The following is a 12,349-nucleotide window of genomic DNA, read 5'->3' on the forward strand; positions in this document are numbered from 1 at the left end:
TTAGAACTCTGGATGGCTGTAAGTGGGTGTGACCTCACAATACAGTCTCTGCCTTTGTGACATCATACACCGTGACACCTTTCATATACTCTGAAACACGGAGTATAAGAAATAAAACTAAATTTCAAACATGTACTTTCGGCACCTCGCAATTAACACAATCCGGGCGATACTTCGGCCAGCTGACCAGCTCCGACACTCCAGAAAAAAAGGCCCCCAAAAAGGCCCCCAAAAAAGGCCAACACAAAATCTGCCCCAAAACAACCAATTCCGAGGCCAGAATAAATATTAGTACCCCCCATGTCCGAGTCAGAAAATACCCCACAAATAAATAAATGCCCACAGTAACCCTTTCATTTCCAGCAACACAGCCACATCCTATGAGCTGGATTATCAATTATTAGATGGAGAAGACAAGTGACCTCTAGAGACCTGTCGCTATAATTACCATTTATTTACACATTATTACTACTTATATAGAGCCACCATATTCCGCCGTGCTGTACAATGTCTGTTAATATTATCATTTATATAGCGCCACCATATTCCGCAGCGTTTTACAATGTGTGTTATTATTATTATTGATTTATATAGTGCCACAATATTCCGTAGCGTTGTGCAGTGTGTTATTATTTATATATCGCCATCCTATTCCGCAGCGCTGTACAACGTGTGTTATTATTATTGATTTATATAGCGCTATCATACTCCGCTGTAAAATGTATTTTATTATTAATTATACATTGCCACCATACTCCATAGCGCTGTACAATGTAAATAACACCTGATCCTCTAGATCTCTATATATTACTGTATAGATTAAATAAACAAAATAAAGCAAACCTAACTGCGGACTTATCTAACAGAAAAATCTGGCAATGCTCATTTAATACACAGAGTTAACAAAACTGTGACATTTTCTAAAAGCAAGTGTTGCTATAAAGGGAATAAGGTCAATAAATTAATCACAAATAAACTTAAAAAAAGAAAACAGCAAATAGGTTAATCACTAAAATTATAGATACTGATAAAAAAGTTATGAACCCTGATAAAATCGGCCTACGTTTTTGAAAATTTTAGCAAACTCTGTACAATCTCCTATCAATACTTCACCGAGGAATATTTTAAAGATAAAAGATCAAAAGTAACTAATGAACGGATACTAAATATCAAGATTTATACAGCAGTATTAGCAGATGGAATGGAAATTATAATTCAGTCGTTGATTCATTCAGACCAAGTAGGTTTCAGTGAATAATAGAAGAAGAGTAATAGACACATTAGACTTTAGCCTTTGACAGATTCAGATGGGATCTCCTCTTAAAATCTCTAGAAACCTTTGGATTTAATGCTAGAATGATAGACGCTATCAAGGCTTTATATACTATCCCTACTGCTAGAGTAACGGGATCAGGTTTCTCCTCATCACCGCTCTTATATTTTCTCTCATTGGGACCCTTGGCCATCTCGAATAGAGAAAACCCTAGCATCAAATGCTTCACTACTGCACACGGGGAGCCTTTATGCCGATGATATACTAATCGCCAAGGGAAATCTGGAGAACCCGGTATAAGAAATAGTGAAAGCTATAGACGAATACGCCATATATTCAGAATACAAGCTCCATTTAGAAAAACATCCCAAACCATGTGAAATGCAACTTGATAAACAAACTTTTCACCTGGGCTAAAGATGACATTAAACACCTAGGAATACATATCTTAAATAAGTGCTGGAAGATAACTTCCTACCACAACTCCAACAAACAAATAAAAATCTAAAAGAGTGGAAAACGCTGGAGATTAACTGGTGAGGAAGAATAAATTCTATTAAAGACAATATTCTCTCAAAATTGACATATCTTATTCAGATGATCCCACGTTCCTAAACCCTGATTAAAACTATTACAAACAGCATTCTCTAAATGTATTTTATTGGGTAGAAAAGCGTGATATAAAATATTAGAATGCTAGCAGGTTGGTCCATGTTCTCATTACCCAAAAATACAAACTAGAGACGTGACAGATGGCCCCATAAATAGCTGGATATCGCTAGTATTAAAAATGTACTCACTTTGTATGGCGGCCTGATAAAACTAATGCCTCTATGATGCTGTTTTCAGTTGTTTAGGGTTTTCGGCATCCGCTACGCTCTTCCTCTGTATGTCTCCGTGTTTGAGGCGGTGCGTGTTATTGGTGTGATTGTTAATATTTGTGTTTTGCCTAAAGATCAGTAATACATGTATTAGAGAGCTACATATATGTTTTCTCTGGAAGATGAATAGTGTATGTGTGTTACAGAGAGCTGTGTATATGTTGGGCTCTCGCCGTGTCTGTGTGCAGGAGCGTCTGTGTGTCAGAACTATGACATCACAAGACATCGCTGTTCCATCTCTCATTTCCAGGGGGAAGTTTGTATTTGTGTTAAACCCAAATTTTAAGGACAATATGGAGATGAGGAATAGTTAATACTATAGATTGCCAGCAATTCCTGTACATATACCAGGGAGCCGGTCCCTGTATATAATACAAAGCAGAGAGGGGCACAGGGACGGGTTCTGGCCTAGGCACAGGCCTCCACAGTTTCCTTGCATCCTTCAAAAGTGGGGCGCCGGGATATGTCATACCTTGAACCCCCTAAAGTAAGCAGGGGATGGGGCGGCAGGCAACACTACTTTTTTGTTTTTTTTTATTGAAGCCCCGGGGTCAGTGACTCCGCAGTGAAAAAACAAAAAAGTGCCAATGTGCCTTTAAGGCCGCGGTGAACTTCAGGCCCCCCTCTTAGTATTCTTTGGGGGTCGGACCCAATAAGGGATACGCGGCCCCTTCCTCCCTCCCCGGCCATAAGGCCTGCAGGAGGACTGGATCTTCCAAAACAAAAAAAACTGCAATCGTGCACAAAAAAAGCTATATATAAAAGTGCTCCCCAAGGAAGCCCCAGCCCTTAGGCTAGTGCGCTTAACCGCACACACCACCATCGTGCGCAGTGCTCCGTCTAGGACCAAAGAATGGGGACAAGTTGCAACCTTGGGGCTTCATGCTAAACCAGCCCTCTAAGGCCAGACGAACCAGCTTTCCCTCTCACACGTACTCACTTAATCTTAGCCAAAAGGCTGGGAAGCGGTAACTACTACCCCACTTCGGCCTGAAGGTAAATACATCACTGGGTGGCAGCAGGTAGTTATCCGTCCTCCGCTCCGATATTTATGGAGACATCATCAGGTCAAAACCTGGATGAGGATGATGAGAGTTGCTGGAGATCAGCCTGCTGGATACCCATGAAATAATCTCCCACGAGGCACATAAATAGTTAAAACATTATTAAAGATTGTAATGTATGTTTATGTGTAATAAATAGTTTCATGAATTCCCGGCTGTTGTGTGTTTATTACCGGGTTTGTGGTAAACGCTCACCTACCTTGATTCCTGTGCACCATCTCAGTGGTGATATCAATGAAAATGCACTCACAAACGCTGGAAGTCTTCAAATTTCAAAAAGCACGTTTCTTTAATATCTTCATATAAAATCTACAAAACAGACGTAAACGAAGATGGTGCAGTATCCTCGTACAAATGTTGTTAAAAAGGTTAGAATACACTTACAGCCATGATGGCATAACCAAATTGATATGCATATGCGCCTGTGTAAGTCAGAAAAGTCCTGAACATGGTAAAATCACCTTCTTCTCAATTTCTCTACGCGTTTAGCCAGTAGAAACTGGCTTACTCGGGAGAAAATGAACTCAAAATTCGTAAGGATTAAATCAATATAAAAAGTTTTTTCTGACGATTCTGGCGATTCCTTGGACCCTGCTCACCTACCTTGATTCCTGGGCGCAGGGCCATTGGACTCTGCTCACCTACCTTGATTCATGTGCGCCGACTCCATGGACTCTGCTCACCTACCTTGATTCCTGTTCGCCAGACCCGCCAACTCCTTGGACTCTGCTCACCGACCTTGTTTCCTGTGCGCCAGACCCATCAACTCATGGGACTCTGCTCACCTACCTTAATTCCTGTGCGCCAGACCCTCCGACTCCTTGGACTCTGCTCATCTACCTTGATTCATGTGCGCTGAATCCTTGGACTCTGCTCACTTACCTTGATTCCTGTGCGCTGACTCCTTGGACCCTGCTCACTTACCTTGATGCCTGTGCGTCAACTCCTTTGACTCTGCTCACCTACCTTAATTCCTGTGCGTCGACTCCCTAGACTCTGCTCACTTAAATTGATTCTTGTGCGTCGACTCCTTGGACTCTGCTCACCTACCTTGATTCCTGTGCGCTGACTCCTTGGACTCTGCTCACTTACCTTGATTCCTGTGCGTCGACTGCTTGGGGTCTGTTCACCAGACCCGCCGACTCCTTGGACTCTGCTAACCTACTTTGATTCCTGTGCGCTGACTCTTTGGACTCTGCTCACCTACCTTGATTCCTGTGCGCTGACTCTTTGGACTCTGCTCACCTACCTTGATTCCTGTGCGCTAACTTCTTGGACTCTGCTCACTTACCTTGATTCCTGTGCGTCGACTGCTTGGGGTCTGTGCACCAGACCCGCCGACTCCTTGGACTCTGCTCACCTACCTTGATTCCTGTGCGCTAACTCCTTTGACTCTGCTCACCTACCTTAATTCCTGTGCGTCGACTCCTTAGACTCTGCTCACTTACCTTGATTCCTGTGCGTCGACTCCTTGGACTCTGCTCACCTACCTTGATTCCTGTGCGCTGACTCCTTGGACTCTGCTCACTTACCTTGATTCCTGTGCGTCGACTGCTTGGGGTCTGTTCACCAGACCCGCCGACTCCTTGGACTCTGCTAACCTACCTTGATTCCTGTGCGCTGACTCTTTGGACTCTGCTCACCTACCTTGATTCCTGTGCGCTGACTCTTTGGACTCTGCTCACCTACCTTGATTCCTGTGCGCTAACTTCTTGGACTCTGCTCACTTACCTTGATTCCTGTGCGTCGACTGCTTGGGGTCTGTGCACCAGACCCGCCGACTCCTTGGACTCTGCTCACCTACCTTGATTTCTGTGCGCTGACTCCTTGGACTCTGCTCACTTACCTTGATTCCTGTGCGTCGACTGCTTGGGGTCTGTGCACCAGACCCGCCGACTCCTTGGACTCTGCTCACCTACCTTGATTCATGTGCGCTGAATCCTTGGACTCTGCTCACTTACCTTGATTCCTGTGCGCTGACTCCTTGGACTCTGCTCACTTACCATGATTCCTGTGCATCGACTGCTTGGGGTATGTGCACCAGACCTGCCGACTCCTTGGACTCTCCTCCTCTACCTTGATTCAAGTGTGCCGAATCCTTGGACTCTGCTCACTTACCTTGATTCCTGTGCGTCGACTCCTTGGACTCTGCTCACCTATCTTGATTCCTGTGCGTCGACTGCTTGGGGTCTGTGGACCAGACCCGCCGACTCCTTGGACTCTGCTCACCTACCTTGATTCCTGTGCGCTGACTCCTTGGACTCTGCTCACTTACCTTGATTCCTGTGCGTCGACTGCTTGGGGTGTGTGCACCAGACCCGCCGAGTCCTTGGACTCTGGTCACCTACCTTGATTCATGTGCGCTGAATCCTTGGACTCTGCTCACTTACCTTGATTCCTGTGCGCTGAATGCTTGGACTCTGCTCACTAACCTTGATTCCTGTGCGTCGACTCATTGGACTCTGCTCACCTACCTTGATTCCTGTGCGCTGAATCCTTGTACTCTGCTCACTTACCTTGATTCCTGTGCGCAGAATCCTTGGACTCTGCTCACTTACCTTGATTCCTGTGCGTCAAATCCTTGGACTCTGCTCACTAACCTTGATTCCTGTGCGTCGACTCATTGGACTCTGCTCACCTACCTTGATTCCTGTGCGCTGAATCCTTGTACTCTGCTCACTTACCTTGATTCCTGTGCGCTGACTCCTTGGACTCTGCTCACTTACCTTGATTCCTGTGCGTCGACTGCTTGGGGTCTGTGCACCAGACCCGCCGACTCCTTGGACTCTGCTCACCTACCTTGATTCATGTGCGCTGAATCCTTGGACTCTGCTCACTTACCTTGATTCCTGTGCGCTGACTCCTTGGACTCTGCTCACTTACCATGATTCCTGTGCATCGACTGCTTGGGGTATGTGCACCAGACCTGCCGACTCCTTGGACTCTCCTCCTCTACCTTGATTCAAGTGTGCCGAATCCTTGGACTCTGCTCACTTACCTTGATTCCTGTGCGTCGACTCCTTGGACTCTGCTCACCTATCTTGATTCCTGTGCGTCGACTGCTTGGGGTCTGTGGACCAGACCCGCCGACTCCTTGGACTCTGCTCACCTACCTTGATTCCTGTGCGCTGACTCCTTGGACTCTGCTCACTTACCTTGATTCCTGTGCGTCGACTGCTTGGGGTGTGTGCACCAGACCCGCCGAGTCCTTGGAATCTGGTCACCTACCTTGATTCATGTGCGCTGAATCCTTGGACTCTGCTCACTTACCTTGATTCCTGTGCGCTGAATGCTTGGACTCTGCTCACTAACCTTGATTCCTGTGCGTCGACTCATTGGACTCTGCTCACCTACCTTGATTCCTGTGCGCTGAATCCTTGTACTCTGCTCACTTACCTTGATTCCTGTGCGCAGAATCCTTGGACTCTGCTCACTTACCTTGGTTCCTGTGCGTCGACTCCTTGGACTCTGCTCACCTACCTTAATTCCTGTGCGCTGACTCCTTGGACTCTGCTCACTTACCTTGATTCCTGTGCGTCGACTCCTTAGACTCTGCTCACTTACCTTGATTCCTGTGCGTCGAATCCTTGGACTCTGCTCACTTACCTTGATTCCTGTGCGTCGACTGCTTGGGGTCTGTGCACCAGACCCGCCGACTCCTTGGACTCTGCTCACCTACCGTGATTCATGTGCGCTGAATCCTTGGACTCTGCTCACTTACCTTGATTTCTGTGCGTCGACTCCTTGGACTCTGCTCACTTACCTTGATTCCTGTGCGTCGACTCCTTGGACTCTGCTCACCTACCTTGATTCCTGTGCGCTGAATCCTTGTAATCTGCTCACTAACCTTGATCCCTGTGCGCTGAATCCTTGGACTCTGCTCACTTACCTTGATTCCTGTGCGCTGACTCCTTGGACTCTGCTCACTTACCGTGATTCCTGTGCGTCGACTCCTTGGACTCTGCTCACCTACCTTGATTCCTGTGCACCAGACCCACCGACTATTTGGACTCTGCTCACCTACCTTGATTCCTGTGCGCTGAATCCTTGGACTCTGCTCACTTACCTTGATTCCTCTGCGTCGACTCCTTGGACTCTGCTTACCTACCTGGATTCATGTGCGCTGAATCCTTGGACTCTGCTCACTTACCTTGATTCCTGTGCGCTGACTCCTTGGACTCTGCTCACTTACCTTGATTCCTGTGCGTCGACTGCTTGGGGCCTGTGCACCAGACCCGCCGAGTCCTTGGACTCTCCTCACCTACCTTGATTCCTGTGTGCTGACTCCTTGGACTCTGCTGACTTACCTTGATTCCTGTGCGTCGACTCCTTGGACTCTGCTCACCTACCTTGATTCCTGTGCGTCGACTGCTTGGGGTCTGTGGACCAGACCCGCCGACTCCTTGGACTCTGCTCACCTACCTTGATTCCTGTGCGCTGACTTACCTTGATTCCTGTGCGTCGACTGCTTGGGGTCTGTGCACCAGACCCGCCGAGTCCTTGGACTCTGGTCACCTACATTGATTCATGTGCGCTGAATCCTTGGACTCTGCTCACTTACCTTGATTCCTGTGCATCGACTCCTTGGACTCTGCTCACCTACCTTGATTCCTGTGCGTCGACTGCTTGGGGTCTGTGGACCAGACCCGCCGACTCCTTGGACTCTGCTCACCTACCTTGATTCCTGTGCGCTGACTCCTTGGACTCTGCTCACTTACCTTGATTCCTGTGCGTCGACTGCTTGGGGTCTGTGCACCAGACCCGCAGAGTCCTTGGACTCTGGTCACCTACCTTGATTCGTGTGCGCTGAATCCTTGGACTCTGCTCACTTACCTTGATTCCTGTGCGTCGACTCCTTGGACTCTGCTCACTTACCTTGATTCCTGTGCGTCGACTCATTGGACTCTGCTCACCTACCTGGATTCCTGTGCGCTGAATCCTTGTACTCTGCTCACTTACCTTGATTCCTGTGCGCTGAATCCTTGGACTCTGCTCACTTACCTTGATTCCTGTGCGTCGACTCCTTGGACTCTGCTCACCTACCTTGATTCCTATGCGCTGACTCCTTGGACTCTGCTCACTTACCTTGATTTCTGTGCGTCGACTCCTTAGACTCTGCTCAGTTACCTTGATTCCTGTGCGTCGATTCCTTGGACTCTGCTCACCTACCTTGATTCCTGTGCGCTGACTCTTTGGACTCTGCTCACTTACCTTGATTCCTGTGCGTCGACTCCTTGGACTCTACTCACTTACCTTAATTCCTGTGCGTCGACTCCTTAGACTCTGCTCACTTACCTTGATTCCTGTGCGTCGACTGCTTGGGGTCTGTGGACCAGACCCGCCGACTCCTTGGACTCTGCTCACCTACCTTGATTCATGTGCGCTGACTTACCTTGATTCCTGTGCGTCGACTGCTTGGGGTCTGTGCACCAGACCCGCCGAGTCCTTGGACTCTGGTCACCTACATTGATTCATGTGCGCTGAATCCTTGGACTCTGCTCACTTACCTTGATTCCTGTGCATCGACTCCTTGGACTCTGCTCACCTACCTTGATTCCTGTGCGTCGACTGCTTGGGGTCTGTGGACCAGACCCGCCGACTCCTTGGACTCTGCTCACCTACCTTGATTCCTGTGCGCTGACTCCTTGGACTCTGCTCACTTACCTTGATTCCTGTGCGTCGACTGCTTGGGGTCTGTGCACCAGACCCGCAGAGTCCTTGGACTCTGGTCACCTACCTTGATTCGTGTGCGCTGAATCCTTGGACTCTGCTCACTTACCTTGATTCCTGTGCGTCGACTCCTTGGACTCTGCTCACTTACCTTGATTCCTGTGCGTCGACTCATTGGACTCTGCTCACCTACCTGGATTCCTGTGCGCTGAATCCTTGTACTCTGCTCACTTACCTTGATTCCTGTGCGCTGAATCCTTGGACTCTGCTCACTTACCTTGATTCCTGTGCGTCGACTCCTTGGACTCTGCTCACCTACCTTGATTCCTATGCGCTGACTCCTTGGACTCTGCTCACTTACCTTGATTTCTGTGCGTCGACTCCTTAGACTCTGCTCAGTTACCTTGATTCCTGTGCGTCGATTCCTTGGACTCTGCTCACCTACCTTGATTCCTGTGCGCTGACTCTTTGGACTCTGCTCACTTACCTTGATTCCTGTGCGTCGACTCCTTGGACTCTACTCACTTACCTTAATTCCTGTGCGTCGACTCCTTAGACTCTGCTCACTTACCTTGATTCCTGTGCGTCGACTGCTTGGGGTCTGTGCACCAGACCCGCCGACTCCTTGGACTCTGCTCACCTACCATGATTCATGTGCGCTGCATCCTTGGACTCTGCTCACCTACCGTGATTCATGTGCGCTGCATCCTTGGACTCTGCTCACTTACCTTGATTCCTGTGCGTCGACTCCTTAGACTCTGCTCACTTACCTTGATTCCTGTGCGTCGACTCCTTGGACTCTGCTCACCTACCTTGATTCCTGTGCGCTGAATCTTGGACTCTGCTCACTTACCTTGATTCTTGTGCGTCAACTCCTTGGACTCTGCTTACCTACCTTGATTCCTGTGCGTTGACTCATTGGACTCTACTCACTTACCTTGATTCCTGTGCGCCAGACCCACCGACTATTTGGACTCTGCTCACCTACCTTGATTTCTGTGCGCTGAATCCTTGGACTCTGCTCACTTACCTTGATTCCTGTACGTCGACTCCTTGGACTCTGCTCACCTACCTTGATTCCTATGCGCTGAATCCTTGTACACTGCTCACTAACCTTGATTCCTGTGCGTCGACTCCTTGGACTCTGCTCACCTACCTTGATTCCTGTGCGTTGACTCCTTGGACTCTGCTCACTTACCTTGATTCCTGTGCGTCGACTGGTTCGGGTCTGTGCACGAGATCCGCCGACTATTTGGACTCTGCTCACCTACCTTGATTCTTGTGCGGTGAATCCTTGGACTCTGCTCACTTACCTTGATTCCTGTGCGTCGACTCCTTGGACTCTACTCACTTACCTTGATTCCTGTGCGCTGACTCCTTGGACTCTACTCACTTACCTTGATTCCTGTGCGTCAACTCCTTGGACTCTGCTCACCTACCTTGATTCCTGTGCGCTGAATGCTTGTACGCTGCTCACTAACCTTGATTCCTGTGCGTCGACTCCTTGGACTCTGCTCACCTACCTTGATTCCTGTGCACTGACTCCTTGGACTCTGCTCACCTACCTTGATTCCTGTGCGCTGAATCCTTGTACTCTGCTCACCTACCTTGATTCCTGTGCGCTGACTCCTTGGACTCTGCTTGCTTACCTTGATTCCTGTGCGTCGACTCCTTGGACTCTCCTCACCTACCTTGATTCCTGTGCATCGACTCCTTGGACTCTGCTCACTTACCTTGATTCCTGTGCGTCGACTGCTTGGGGTCTGTGCACCAGACCCGCCGACTCCTTGGACTCTGCTCACCTACCTTGATTCCTGTGCACCAGACCCGCTGACTCCTTGGACTCTGCTTACCTAACTTGATTCATGTGCGCTGAATCCTTGGACTCTGTTTACTTACCTTGATTCCTGTGCGCTGACTCCTTGGACTCTGCTCACTTACCTTGATTCCTGTGCGTTGACTCCTTGGACTCTGCTCACCTACCTTGATTCCTGTGTGCCAGACCCGCCGACTCTTTGGACTCTGCTCACCTACCTTGATTCCTGTGCACCGACTCCTTGGACTCTGCTCACCTACCTTGATTCCTGTGCGCTGAATCCTTGTACTCTGCTCACTTACCTTGAATCCTGTGCGCTGACTCCTTGGACTCTGCTCACTTACCTTGATTCCCGTGCGTCGACTCCTTAGACTCTGCTCACTTACCTTGATTCCTATGCGCTGACTCCTTGGACTCTGCTCACCTACCTTGATTATTGTACGTCGACTGCTTTGGGTCTGTGGACCAGACCCGCCGACTCCTTGGACTCTGCTCACCTACCTTGATTCCTGTGCGCTGAATCCTTGGACTATGCTCACTTACCTTGATTTCTGTGCGTCGACTCCTTGGACTCTGCTCACCTACCTTGACTCCTGTGCGCTGACTCCTTGGACTCTGCTCACTTACCTTGATTCCTGTGCGCCTACTCCTTGGACTCTGCTCACTTACCTTGATTCCTGTGCGCCGACTACTTGGACTCTGCTCACCTATCTTGATTCCTGTTCGCTGACTCCTTGGACTCTGCTCACTTACATTGATTCCTGTGCGCCGACTCATTGGACTCTGCTCACCTACCTTGATTCCTGTGCACCATACCTGCGACTCCTTGGACTCTGCTCACCTACCTTGATTCCTGTGCACCAGACCCGCCGATTCCATGGACTCTGCTCACCTACCTTGATTCCTGTGCGCTGTCTCCTTGGACTCTGCTCGCCTATCTTGATTCCTGTGCGCTGACTCCTTAGACTCTGCTCACTTACCTTGATTCCTGTGCGCCGTCTCCTTGGACTCTGCTCACTTACCTTGATTCCTGTGCGCCGACTCCTTGGACTCTGCTCACTTACATTGATTCCTGTGCGTCGACTCCTTGGACTCTGCCCACCTACCTTGATTACTGTGCACCATACCCGCTGACTCCTTGGACTCTGCTCACCTACCTTGATCCCTGTGCACCAGACCCGCCAACTCCATGGACTCTGCTCACCTACCTTGATTCCTGTGGGCCGACTCCTTGGACTCTGCTCACTTACATTGATTCCTGTGCGTCGACTCCTTGGACTCTGCCCACCTACCTTGATTACTGTGCACCATACCCGCTGACTCCTTGGACTCTGCTCACCTACCTTGATCCCTGTGCACCAGACCCGCCGACTCCATGGACTCAGCTCACCTACCTTGATTCCTGTGCATCGACTCCTTGGACTCTGCTCACTTACCTTGATTCCTGTGCGTCGACTGCTTGGGGTCCGTGCACCAGATCCGCCGACTCCTTGGACTCTGCTCACCTACCTTGATTCCTGTGCGCCAGACCCACCGACTCTTTGGACTCTGCTCACCTACCTTGATTCCTGTGCACCGACTCCTTGGACTCTGCTCACCTATCTTGATTCCTGTGCACTAGACCCGCCGACTCCATGGACTCTGC

This window comes from Spea bombifrons, chromosome 1 (assembly GCF_027358695.1).
Source record: "Spea bombifrons isolate aSpeBom1 chromosome 1, aSpeBom1.2.pri, whole genome shotgun sequence".
Taxonomy (NCBI): domain Eukaryota; kingdom Metazoa; phylum Chordata; class Amphibia; order Anura; family Pelobatidae; genus Spea; species Spea bombifrons.